The 14539-nt window shown below is 39.8% G+C and overlaps 1 protein-coding gene across 2 annotated transcripts in view; it reads right to left on the bottom strand.

Moving 5' to 3' along the window:
- LOC122797642 (cytochrome P450 2D20-like) overlaps window positions 1-14539 on the bottom strand; it is a 487724-nt gene that overhangs the window by 118264 nt on the left and 354921 nt on the right. The gene's annotated exons all lie outside the window — the stretch shown is intronic.

Genomic DNA, 14539 nt, shown 5'->3' with positions numbered 1-14539 from the left:
TTGTTTTATATGCACACGCATATGTATGCATACATGCATATATCAATGTATTCATTTACTTACCTGCATTTATATTTTAATGTGTTAATTGTGGTACAGCACTGATCCACTTGGACCATTTCAGACACAGGCCAGTAGAAAAAACTCAAGAAACATATATTCACATAGGTTCATAGGTTGGTACTAGTCTATTGGCCCTAGGGCCTATACAAGCCTAGCCATAACAATTCCTGGCTATTTCTTCTCACAGTATTTACTTTCCTGAAATCCTGTCTAGCAGGGCGACTGACGTGATCCCTGGGGTAAATTTCCTATCTTCCATCCAGTCGTCAAGGTTCCTTTTGAAGAGGGCCAAAGAGGTGTTCTGCTTGACATATATGGGCAGTCTATTCCAGAGTATGTGGAGTCTCTGGGTCAGGAACCTATCCCTCTAGCATGTTTTGTTCATTGTGATGGCAAGGTTTAGGTCTCTGGAGTGTGTGGCTCTGATGGATTGGGATTTCTTTAAGTGGAGCATTGTCCAACAGCTCTGGGTTTGACATGGCCATGTATATTAAGCAGAGATCACCTCTGAGTAGACGATATGTGACAGAGTATAACTGGAGTTTTTTTAGTCGGTCAGCATAGGGGCATCTGCTTTAGGCCTGTGATTCTTTTAGTGAGGTGTTTCTGTGGCCTTTCCAGTTGTTGCAGATGTTTTGTGAGGTACATATCAAATGGGGCATTGTACTCTATGATGTGTCTAATGAGGGGTGAGTACAGTGGGACAATGACCTCCTTTTTTCTGGATGAAAAGCCCTTAGTGATGAGGTGTGCCACATAGAAGGATTTCCTGACTGTTGTGGCAATGTGGTTATCGAAGATGAGACCACTGTCCACCTGTGTTCCTAAGTATCTTATTTATTTATTTATTTATTTATTTATTTATTTATTTACTTTTGTTAACCAGGAAAGCCCACTGGGATGGTGTGAGCCCATTTTCAGTGGAGGCTCGAGGAGAAAAGCTCCAAAAACAATGTACATAATAAAGAATTTGCTTAGAAAGTTAATAACAGCATTTAACAATATATAAGAGTAACAATATAAGAGTCAGAAGTAACACAGTAACATAGACAATGTATGGCTATATTTTATGGAAGACTTGGATGCTTGGTAAGGTATTCAATAGATCAGACAGATAATGATAATCTGCACTTACACAATGTTTACACACCATATAAGGCAGGGTGAGGCACACTGTGCTGTGATTAAGGGTGAGTGCACAATAGGAAGAGTGAAGAAGAGTGTGGGTATCTGAGAGATGAGTCAGGTTAGTAATCAGGTGACTGAGGAATTGGGGATGGTGCAAGGGCATAGCCAATGAAAGGTGAGATGTTGGTAGAGTGATTATTTAAATGATGGGGCATTATTTATAGTCTGGAGAGAAGGTGGAAGGGCATTCCAGAGTTTAGCTACAGTGAAAGAGTAAAGGTATTGGCCTGCAGGGAGTTTAGGTCTCTTAACTTGGATAAGTGATTGATTTTCAGATCTTAGCGAATGGTTTGGTTGATAAAGAGTCAGAAGTGAAGACAGGGCTGGGCATTTGGAGGAATTATAGATGAATTTGTGTGCTGTAGATAGTTGTATGCATGTGAGGTGTTGTGGGAATTCTAGCCAGTTCAGGGATTTCACACTTTCGGTCTTTAGTGTACTGCCACCTATCTGATAATTTATGGTATATGTTTTTTCCCAAAGGGGATAACTATAGACTCCTTGGCATTGAGCTTGAGCCCATGGCTCTGGTACCAAGCATCTGTTTCTGTAAGGCCCTTTTGTAGAATATCCACATCATTTGGGGATTCAATAATGGCTCCCAGTTCACAGTCATCTGTGAACTTTGTTAGCCAGAGTCCCTCAGTGTTGGCCTATACTTAAGAGAAGTAGATGCCAAAGAAGAGCAGTCCCAGGACTGAGCCCTGAGGTACTCCACTTGTCACTTGTCTGGAGCTGGATTTGGAGTCAGCTACTTTTACAGTGTGGGTTCTGTCAGTAAGCCAGTTGGCAACCCATCAAGTGATGTAGGGATTTATGCCCAACTTAGTACATTTATCTATGATTCCCGATTGGGGGATGGTGTTGAAGGCCTTGGCGAGGTCCAACTAGGCTGTGTGGACTGCCTTACCCTCATCTACGGCTCTGGAGACTGATTCGAAGAAGTCAGTCAGGTTCAGGAGACACGATCAGCGTTTCACGAACAAAAACTGGGTGGGGTACAGTGTTTGAAGGTTGCCAATGTCTTTGTTTATAAGTTCCATGATAATATGTTCCATGGCCTTGCAGATCAGGCTCTTCAGACTGATGGGATGGTAGTTCCTAGGATCCAAGGTGGATCCCCTCTTGTGGAGTGGGATAACTGTAGATGTGCACCACTCAGTGGGTATGAAGCCTGAGGTGAGGCTATGATTAAACATGACACTTAGGTGAGGTGCCAGTTCATTTTGTAGTTCATGTAGTACACAGCCTGGGATGTTGTCTGGTTCCATGGATGCTGTATTTGCAGCTTTGGAGAGTGGGTTTTTTACCTGTGTGGCCATGATTACCAGAATTTGGCAACCTTTCTGTATTGAGATGGGCCCTTTAGGGGGGTGAGAGGGGGTGAAGTTGGCACTGAATCAATCTGCCAAGATATTGGCAATGTCCTGGGGATCAGTATATTTAATGCCATTCTGTTGTAGCTCAGAGCAGATCTGAGCATTGCCATTTAGATTATTGACATAACTATAGAAGGCCTAGTGGTTGTCTTTGGAATCTTTGGCAAATGTATTTTTGTAACTAGCTTTGGAGGATTTTATGAGGGATCTCAGTTTCTTACTGAGGCTGGTGAGAGAGTTTTTTTCACCCTGGTATTTTCCTCTTTTCTGCAACAGTTTCTGCCTTCTGTTGTATAGTTTGTTTATGACAGGGGACCACCAGATTGGCTTTCTTTTTTTGGAGGAGAGAGTCTTGGTTCTATTTGGGATGGCACGATTCATGCACAAGTGGATATGCTTGTACAGTGCTTTAGTGTAAGATTCGGTAGTCGAACTTTCAGTTCCCATCTGCATGAGTGTCATGAAGTTTGTCACTTCTGACTTGAGTAGCATGAAGTTGGCCTTGGAGAAGTTTTTTACTGATGTTTCCTTACTGGGGGGTGGGGGTGGGATGTGGATGTCAAAGATGATTAGCTTATGGTCAGACTTAACCAACAAGGGGGTGACCACTGTTGTGGAGCATTGATTTCCCATGTTGGTAATGACCAGGTCCAGAATATTGGAGCCCTGGTGGGACTATGGATTAGTTTATCCAGGGCATTGAAATTTATGAATTCCAAGAACTGTTGGGCAAAGGTATTGGTACACAAGTAGTTTTCCCAGTTAATGGCAGGGTAGTTGAAATCACCCAGTATTAGGGTTTTTGGATGTATCTTAATATTTTCCAGTATGTTTGGAAAGGTGTAGTGAGAATCTTGGGGCATGGTGGGAGATTTGTAGCAAGCTACAATTTGGATTGCAGTCTTACCTAGTGTTAGTTGCACCTGAAGAATTTCAGATGCATTGTGTTGGGCAACTAGCCTGGAGGTGTGAATATCCTTGGTGAATATGGACACTCCTCCACCTTTAGTGTTTTGGTTCTGGTTTGGTGGCCAAAAAGTGTGGTAAGAGTTGTAGCCTGGCATTGCAGGGTTGCTCTCTGGAGCCTTGAACCAGGTCTCAGTTACTGCACAGATATCAATGTTCTCCATTTTTAGGACTGCCTTGAGAGAGTGCATTTTGAGGTTTAGACTTCTAGCATTGAGTAGCATTACCTTCAGATTTTGCATACTTGTACCTGTTACGGTGGTGGTTTTGTCGTGTTGGGTATGTTGTCTTGCCTTAGGGGCTGTTGTCGGGTGGCACACTGGTGTTGTGAGCTATGTGATACTTTGGTTGTGATTGTTGTTTGTTTGTGTTTCAGCTTCAGAGGTCCTTGTTGCTTGGGCAGGTTAATATTAAGGGCCTCTGAATATGTCGATTTAGTGTTGCTATGCATGGGTGTTGGTGTTGAAGGTTTTGAAGGGCTATGTGTTGCTTGAGGTGTAGCGTGGGTGTTAACCTTCTCCTCTTGATTGTCTAGCACAATCTTGGCTGGAGAGAGCTTTGCTTCCAGTTTGGCTATGTAAGTGCATCTCTTGCATGTTGTAGCGTTGGGTAATAGGAGGAGAGGGTTGTCTGTGTACATGAGGCAATTGTTGCATTGCCCCAGAATGCACATATTCACCAGGTGGACAGCAGAAATCACTGGAAGCTGACCCTTGGACATGCCTGGTCGGGTGCTTTTTTTTTTGTAAAGTACAGGAGCTGTTTTCCCTTAACTTGGCGAGGTACTTGGCGAGGTACTTTGCAATTATAGGCTGTTTAGTGCCTACAATTAATTTCTTCTTATTAACAAGGAGAGTTGAGTACTTGTATCAGTTTACGTCTTCCTAGTGCTTTCCAGCAGGTTTTAGAGCAAATGCTAGTCACAGGGACTCCATCCAGAAACAGTCAGGAATCAATGCATTCTGCTTCTACTCTCACCAGGATCAGAATATAAGCACAGATTCCAAGCTGTCACCTGTAAAGCAGTTATTCAGCTTTCTGGTGATCAGCAGTCTCCAGGAAATAATGTAACTGCACTCCTTCACTCACCAGGAGAAAACAGAAGCACTAATCCCAAGATGACTACTGAGAGGCTGAATGTGGGCTCTCCAATAACTGGTGGTCTTGCAATAGATGCTTAAAGGCAAGATGAAAAAAATGGTTTATCCTAAACACTGCAGTGTGCACTAGAGGAATTAGATGTGAAAGTAGGTAACTTAAGTTTTACCTGTCTAAAAAGTTAAGTTTTAGTGGAGAGTCACTATTTTAAAACAGCAAGATAGATTGAAAGGGGTGGTAACTTTTGTATTCTGGTACTATGGAATACAGTAGGATGGCCAATAAATTTAAATAGTTGAAAGGGAGTGATTTCACAAAATGATCATTTTGTGCTTACTGACACAAGCCACTAAAAGCAGAGAGGAAATGAGATATATGGCCAAATTAACATAAGAGGCAGGCAACTAGAAAGACAGTGGTGTTTAAGCACACAACAGTAACTAGGTGGGAGTGTGAGAAAAATGATTTCTGCCTGACTCACAAGAGACAGAGCTGTGGTCCCTTTTCAAGTTTTAATATGCGGTTAAAAGCAGAATACAAGTAAAACACAATGCAAAGAAAACAAATCACAGTATTCAAAATAGAAAAAGGCAATAAAGTAATACAAAATACAACAAATAAAAATCAAACTAACCTTTCCCTCACAGCAAAGTAGCAGAGTCTGGGTGAGCCTTTCTAGTAATAACACAGTATAGGTCACACAGCATAGTAAGGAATATCTTAAGTATTTGAAATACAGTAACAAAGCAGTAAAATGTATAATAAAATATTTGAAATATTATATATAGAGATACAGGAGTAATAGTAGCCTAATTCCTCTTGTGATATTCTACATTATCACAATTATCCATTTGAAAAAAAGTAATGATTCTCAAAGTCAGGTGATGTGGGCATAAGAAATTCCATACCATAAGTAGAACCCTTCCATACCATATGCATGACCCTTCCATACCGTATGTAGAGCCCTTCCATACTGTATATAGAACACTTCCATACCATATATAGAACCCTTCCATTTGTGATATTAAGGTTAAACACCTAGATGAGAAAATAAGAGGAGAAATACCTTTTGTTATACATCCTGTTATTATAATCTCTTTTTTTTAGGGGGGGGTCTTGGGAGACTTTAACATTTTCATCTGTACGATTTCTGCTTTTAGGGGTAGTTTAGGAGTACAAGCAGAAGGAATCAGGGAAGTTATAGAACAATATTATGAAGGCAGCATTTACATTTGGTAGATAATTTAGTTTGTTTTCAAAATATACCATGATTCATTACTTTTCAGAGAGGCAGAAAGTGATTCAGAAAGTTAGGGGGTGAGCACTGAAAATTTATGGTCACTACAAGCAAGTTTATTAAGGGAATGAATGGATGATAAACTGTTTGGAGGGACTTACTTTAGGTTGTCCTAAGAATGTTGGGCTGACAGCGTGGCTGTCAAAAAGGGAGTGGGTGTAATTTAAGCAGTTTGTAAAGAAGGGACCCCAACAGCAGATTTGCTGTAAGCTGGATAGGAAGCCCTTAATTTTTGTTAAGCCTTGGCTCTGACGTTCTTGATGAAGAGGAAGATTCATGAACTGACACTTTATGTTCAAAGTCTGCCAAGAGAATACGTTTTAGTGGGACACAGCAACAATGAAATAGAAACTGTTTTCAGATTGTACCCCCCAGTAGCCACTTTTCTATCTGCTGTTTTGTGTCTATGTGTGTGTGTGTGTGTGTGTGTGTGTGTGTGTGTGTGTGTGTGTGTGTGTGTGTGTGTGTGTGTGTATTTGTGTCTGTGTGTGCATACCCATTCACATGCTCATGTGCATGATTATATTCTCAACTCTCATACATACGATCCATTGCATTGAACTATCAGACTATAGTCTGATACTCCACCCATACAGTATAAGAAGGAATCAGTACTGCAAACTAAACAAGGATATAGATTTTGAGCCTCAAGAGCAGGGTCAGTCCACCCAGGCATTCTACTTGTATGTTTTATGAGAGTGAAGCAATTACATTAACAGTATTTCTTAGTAGTTCTCAGCTTGCTAATAAAACTGACTGTTGTCGCCTTGTGTCCTCCCCACCCCCCTGCTAGTACAGTAATCCTAACTGTCCAATAGACAGTATACATTTAACTCACATCCCTGTGACTAAATTAACCATCAAGCAGCCCTCTCAGTGTGCTTTCTGCCTTAGTTTATATCACTTGGAGGCCCACCTGTTTATTTGCATCTCTATACATTCCCCTTTATTGCTAATGTATCTCCCTACTCTAATCACTGCAAAAACTGGTTACTCATCAGCAAGTCAAAGTGAAGACACACTCCCAATCTTAATAAACTTTGCTGTCTCTTCTCTCCTTCACTTTACAGATAGTTTGAATTATTACTTACCCCCTCTGAGGCCTTCACTGATTTCCACTGATTGCCTCTCTGGTTTCTTTGCATTCCACCTGGTTTACACCCCTTGTGCTATCTCCCTCCCCCAATACAAAGTCTATATTAGAATCCTGCTGAGCATGGAGCCATCTTTAAATTTCTAGTCTCCCACCAGGACACAAGTGCTCTTCAGCAATTACATTCTGCTTGCCGGTAAGCCATTAGACCTCAGGAATTTGTTTAAAGTGTTCAGATTTGTAAAGTAATACTTAATTTTTTCTCTTGTCTTGGTTGGCTCTGCCCCGCTCCGTTCACCCTCTCTAATGCTCGGGCTCTCTCCACTCCCCTGCCCTGCCCTCTATTCCCTCCCACCCCCACTACCTGTACATTTATAGTAATCACAGCCACACCCACAGCTCACCCTCACATCACCTCCACCAATCACAGCTCTTCAAGTCATATCACATTATACCACACCAACTTGCTCCACACAAAATACTCCCAATCACTCTCATTCCCACTAGGCATTTGTTTACATCACCCACACTACTTCCCCATCCACATATAGTGCAACCCTATAATTCCTATTCAGGCCTCCCCACCTAGAAACAACTTAAACTTTATAACCATGACTATCACACAACTAAGTCTAATCTGTCTTCTCAAAATTCTTTACAACACCACAAGTTATCACTGTAGCAATATCCCTGAACTTAGTAGCACAACATTACATTATGCACTCTCGTATACAAACACCACACATTATAATAATATCTGCCCACAGTTATTCAAGAACTACATAACGGACCAGTTCAGAACTAAACACATATGCTCTCATTCCTACTCCAAAAAAACACAATACTTTCTCACACTCCTCACCAAACTCCAACATCTGTATAACCATTTTAACTCCAGGCTCACCATAAGTGGGGATATCCACCCCAACCCAGGCCCAAATCCATCCTGTCCAACACAAACTGCTCCAACACAAATGTCAGAACATAACACCCCCACTTTCTTCATCCCTGGGCAAATCAACAACAGCAGCAAAACCAACCATCTTTTAATGCTAAATATTAATATTAGAAATATCAAAAATAAAATACCTGAACTCCAGGTCACAATAGCACACTACTCCCCAGACATAGTTGCTTTAACAGAAACCTGGCTAAATAAAAATATAGCTAACTCAGAAGTTCTCCCTACTGGCTACAATATCATTAGACAAGACAGACCACTTCGTAAAGGGGGTGAAACTGCCTTACTGTACAAGTCCAACTTAACTGTCTGTCAATTACCAAACTCCTACCCTTCCCCCAATAATTGGGACATACTTATCTCACAACTTCAACTTCAGCCTATAAAGGTCATCACCACAATTGTGATCTATATTCCACCTGGTAATACACCTGCTAGCCTTGAAGACTTCTTATCCTGGTGTTCTTTCACATACTCACAAGAAACCCTTATTCTGGGGGACTTCAACCTAGATTGGTTCACCTGTATATCAGAACCACCAAGTAATCTAATAAATCTCCATTGATACCAGCAGCTAGTCCAAATTCCAACTAGATGTCATAAAAAATCTAAAAGGGAATCCATCCTTGACTGGGTCCTAACTAACAACCCCACATTGTACCCACACACAGACAGTTTCCCAGACACCTTAAGTGACCACAACATAATATACTTTATACATAGTAGAACAAGCATATGCAAAACCACTAACTATATATCCACTAGAAACACAAAACAATTCTCTCCTGAGGTCCTCAACACTTTACTCTGTAACTGTGACTGGACCCCCCTAAAACCCCTCCCACTTGACCAGGCTGTAGCATATTTCAACAAAACATTTCTACAATACCTAGACACTGTCGCTCCATTGAGCAAAATCAAGGTTAGAACCTCTACAAACCCCTGGCTTAATAAAGAAACCAAACAAATCCTCAGGTCTAGAGACACTGCCTGGCTTTACTATCAAAAAAACAAAGAAACACAAAGCCTAACTAAGTACCAAGAACTACGCAACCATGCAAAAAAATGCATCAGGCTGGACAAAAAATCCTACTACACAACATTACAAACTAAATACCAACACAACCCTCAAAAATTTTGGAAAAATGTAAACCAGCTACTAAAATCCACCCAAAAGGCTACCCCCAAACCAACCACCCCTGACACCAAAGTTCCCATCGAAACACAATTCAACTCCCACTTTGTGAACTCAATTCTATCCTTAGTATCACAGGACAGTTCCTTCCTCACTAGCCCGCCAACACAAATAACTCTAATACAAGCTTTACCCTCAAAACAGTTTCCACCACTTCAATCAAAAGCATGCTCTCCAAACTAAAAATCTCATCAACAGCAGCTGACCTACTCCCCAGCTATTTCTTGAAACTTACAGCAGATGCTATTGCTATCCCAGTCTCCACTCTCATAAACAGATCAATTGTTGAAAACTATGTGCCCAAACTCTGGAAAATATCCTATGTTACACCCATACATAAAGGCGGGACCTCCACTGAACTTAATAACTACAGACCCATTGCTTTACTCTCCCCCCTGGCCAAAATCCTAGAAAAATGCATCCATACCCAGATGCTAAACTATCTCCTAGACAGCAACATCCTGTCACCTACTCAGCATGGTTTCAGACCTGCCCATAGTACCACTACAGCCCTCCTCTGCTTCACAGACACAGTAAACCATCTCAAAAATGAAGGCCTACAAGTGTCAAATCTTTTTTGGATATGTCCAAAGCATTTGACACAGTCTCACACTAAATCCTGCTAAACAAACTAAACCAATATCATCTGTCAAATACCAATCTTACCTGGTTCCAAAGCTACTTAACTGACAGGTACCAAGCTGTGAAATGGGAACATTCTCTCTCTCCTCAGCTGCCCATAACTATAGGTGTCCCACTGGGTTCTATCTTAGGACCACTACTATTCACAGTCTTCACAAATTACCTCCATACCTCCACACAGCATGCATCTATAATTCAGTATGCAGATGACACTACCTTAATCTGTGCTGCACAAAACATTCCCACCCTCCTGCAAACAACTCAACTAGCATTCTCTGACGTTGAAAACTACCTTACCAAAGCCCAACTTATCCTCAATCCAAAGAAAACTCAGCTTATGATTATAACCAGTTCTAACAAAAACACTGATCACAGTCAATTCACTATCTACTCCACAAATGCTACTCCAATTGCTCCAGTGGCACAGGCTAAGCTATTGGGAATGACCATAGACTCCCACCTAAAATGTGATAGTCATCTCAACTTAACTATTAAAAAAGTACATGCCAAACTGGGGTCACTCTACCGTATCAAACCATTTCTTACCAACAACACAAGATCAGCCATTGCTCGCTCCTAACTTCTATCCACCCTACTCTATGCATCTTCCATTCTGACTAATCTCAACAAAACTGAACTAAGCAAAATGGAAGCCTGCTATAAAAGAATTGCCTGCTTTGCTGCAAATTGCTCATATAGAACTGTACTGCTTTGAGACAGCTCCACTGGCTTGAACTGCCCAACCTCCTAACCTACAATCAGCTCTGCCTCTGTTATTCTATCTATTACCTCCCCAATATGTGTCCTGCCTTCAAAAACCTAGTACAACATCACTCAGCCAAAAGGCCTCTTAGATCATCAAGAAAACTACTACTAGAAGTCACCAACAGCTACAATAGCTTTGGAGATGCACTATATAATAGTTCAGTAGCTAAAAAATGGAACTCTGTCCCTACTAGCATTCAAAACACATCATCCAAAGCCTCCTTTAAAGACCTCATCAGGCAACATCTCAAGCAAAGTTGGCAGTGCCATGATTGCTCCCCAGGCTAGTGAAAGTGGATGACATATACATACTATATCTAGAGCACTTGATAATAGTTTTCAATCTTACTCACAAACACTGGCTAATCTACAATGTATGTACTGTACCTGTGTACTATGTATGTATTGTACCTATGTTCCAAATTTCAGCTGTACACCACAAATCTATTAATTACCTTTATTTTTAAAATTAATATATTTTTTTTGTTATCTCCACTGTAACTGTTTATGTGCCGCATACCACTGTAAAAACATGTCTCTTGTAATTTGTGTGTATACTGATCATGTCTAAATAACTAAATGTGTCTGTAATTTTTCTTTGTGGAGCTTTTCTCCTCGGGCCTCTGCTGAAAAAGGGCCTTTTCGGCTCAGTCAGACACCCCCGGTTAACAAATGTAAAATAAATAAATAAAAATAAATAGAAAAAAAAGAGTACATAGCTAAAACAAATACTTTTGCAGGAAACAAACCCTTCTTGGAATATTATAAATACTAATGCTGAGATTGCACAGCAGTGGGGGAAGGTCAAAACCTCTTTACTGAACTCCACTTCTAGAACTACCCAAGAAAGAAGGAGTTAAAGTTGAATTGCCTGAATTTCCAGAAGCATTAAGGCATTAAAAGGTTAAGGCTAGACTCATCAAAGCACTAGGATGTAATGGAAATGTATTTACAGGCAAGTTTAGAAAACCCTAGCCCTCTCTGCATGACAGATTTAGGACAAGGTGAGGAGTGATAACCCAGTTCTGAAAAGCCTCATGGAATTACTTGCTGAGGATAGAAATTAGTTAAAAGCTGAGGTCCCTTCAAGATCTGTTGTTTGGTGGCCTATGGCTAAGTTGCTATCAAGTAAAATTCTCCTAGAACCTCTTGTTTCTTACTGAAAACTGCATCTATAGGAGAGCAGTGTGTGTGTGTGTGTGTGTGTGTGTGTGTGTGTGTGTGTGTGTGTGTGTGTGTGTGTGTGTGTGTGTGTGTGTGTGTGTGTGTGTGTGTGTTCGTGTGTCTATGTCTGTGCGTGTATTTATGTACAGATGCTTGCAAAGGGCTTCAACCTACATAAGCAAAGCAATGTTTGAAAAATCAATTACACTCTTAATAACCAATGCCAAAGACAACTGTCTGTTGAATGAACTTTGTAAGAATACAGTTATCTATTGTTTTTGGTTATATACCAGGAGAAAAGGACTGTGTCTTACTGAAATCTTATTTCAGGCAGCTTTGTTTTGAAAGACATACCTTTCTGTTTATTTCAAAGGTATATTTAAAGACTGTTGCATATTGAATGAGTTTAACGCACTTATATTCGGTACTTCTGACTAATCATTTGCTGTCATAAGCATCTAAAACATGCTGCCATATAATTCTAATATCATCAGGCTACATAGTACCTCATACTTATTTGAAAAAGAAAAATATATATTTACAGATTTTACAGTACTTAGAACATCCTTAAAAATAAAGCACACAGTCTTTCATGTAATGGTAGTTATCCATAAATACAATATCGATGAAGGACAAAAACTTGTTCAGCAACTTTTGCTGCCCCTTTGTTGTTCAAATAATTTCCTACATCTTGTTGCATGTTTGTCATCATCTCCACTGTCAACAACAAACACAATTCAGTGTCATTGTGACACCTACAGAATAATATTAACTTACCTCTATATATATATATATATATATATATATATATATATATATATATATATATATATATATATATATATATATATATATATATATAAAACAATGAACAGATGTCTTTCATAAAAGTTAAGTTTCATAACTGAAATGCTAGAGAATACAATCCTTTGCTATAAAATCATTGGCTCCTCCCAGTTCTAGTTTTCTGTTTTTGTTCATGTAGACTTGCCCCATATAATCTGGTATTACCCTTACTGTTAAAACAAAGCAAAATCGATTTCTAGATGTTAAATCAATTAACGTTCATACTATCTTTATACTAGATACTTGAGGGTTGAACCTCCAACTTGCAAGTGATCCTCAGTATTATGAAATGTGCTTTCCTATAAATAAACTAACTTAAGAATTATACATTCTGACTGCAAAATTAAACAGTCATAAGAGGATTCAGTTAGATACCAAAAGCAAATCAAGAGTTATCAGCTTTAATTAACACTCCAAAACTGAAAAACCTTGATATAATGTTGTGGTTATTCCAGATTTTTAATCATTTGAGAGTGTAATGTCCACATATTTGGACTGAAATGATATGATAACAAAAATATATTAAAAACACATCATAATTCAGAGCTCTGGGGAATTCATCTGGCAGCATCAGGAGACGTCACCCTTGACCACTATTATCAGTTTCTATTTAAGAGTCACGGTGAAGAGTAATTAATTATCAATGGAGAAATTGTTTTGTTTTGAGACTGTTTGTCCCCACTGCCTGTTGACCATTAGATCCCTACCAGCCGACTGCCCCATTCATTCCACTTTATACAGGTATGGGTCGACTGGGGGACATCATTCATATATTCATCAGGGGAGGTTTCAGATTTTTTTTCACTTAGGTCCACTATTCTCCACAAATGCCCAGCATGCAGAGTGAAAGGGGCACATACAGAGAGCTATCCACGCTAGGAGTCCCTCACCTATTAGAGGGAAATTACAGTAATTAGCTCTGTCCCTTCCCACAAGCATGGGAAGCGCTTTCCCCAGTCTACACTGGATAAATTGCACTTTACTTTGTGCTCACTGGGTACCTAAGAGACATGAGCATGCATGCACCTTCACATCTATCCCTCCCTGTCTGGATCTTCCAGTGCTGGGGCTGCTAATCAAACCAGTAAGGGCTCAGTTTCTCTGTGCTATGTAGGTAGACTCATCAAGGGAGAAATGTTATATTTTTGGAATTGTTCAAATCCTGTTTGGGACATTGTTTTATATTTAATGTGGTATTTAAAGGAATGTAATTCACAGAACTGACAGGGATCCATGATATTGCATTAAAAACTTTCTCTCTCCAACTTAACTCTGCAGTGTGAAGCTTTTGGCTTAGTGTTTGACTATGTCCCAGATGACCTAAATTTAACCACTGTCCAAGGCACTGGAAGAGGCAGCAGGAGAGGGATAAGAATGAATGACCAGTGCCATGTCACCCATGTAGCTATGTTGTTGTGAGAGTGGACTAAAGCACTTACTTGCACAGAAGCCATACATGTATAAAATGCACTGCACAATATTTACCAGCAAACAGAAGGAGTCTGTAAGGAAATAATAAAAACCTTCTAACTCTAACTGTATAACAACTATAATCTCAGCTTTGGTCTCCGCCTGTCATTGTCCCAGGATGGCAATATCCAGGAAGAAAAAAATTGACAAAAGGAGATAGGATTTTCCTAGTCACAGTGGACAGAAGGATGATAGATACCTGCTTCTAAAACTTATATTAATAAAAATTTTCACATAACTAGACATATTCAAATTAACTATTAAGGCAAAATGTTTCCTTTGTAAAACCTTTCTGCTGTTAATATATTAAAGGTGTCCATGTTTCTATTATTAAATGTGAAAGACCTCTTCAAACACCTTTATGATGCAGTGGATAATAGAACAAAGTATGATATTGTTATATTAGTAATTC

The sequence above is a fragment of the Protopterus annectens genome, chromosome 1.part0 (genome assembly GCF_019279795.1).
Source record: "Protopterus annectens isolate FY-2018-M chromosome 1.part0, PAN1.0, whole genome shotgun sequence".
NCBI lineage: Eukaryota > Metazoa > Chordata > Ceratodontiformes > Protopteridae > Protopterus > Protopterus annectens.
Note: the sequence above shows the minus strand (reverse complement) of the source record. Positions and strands in the feature narration are given on the sequence as shown.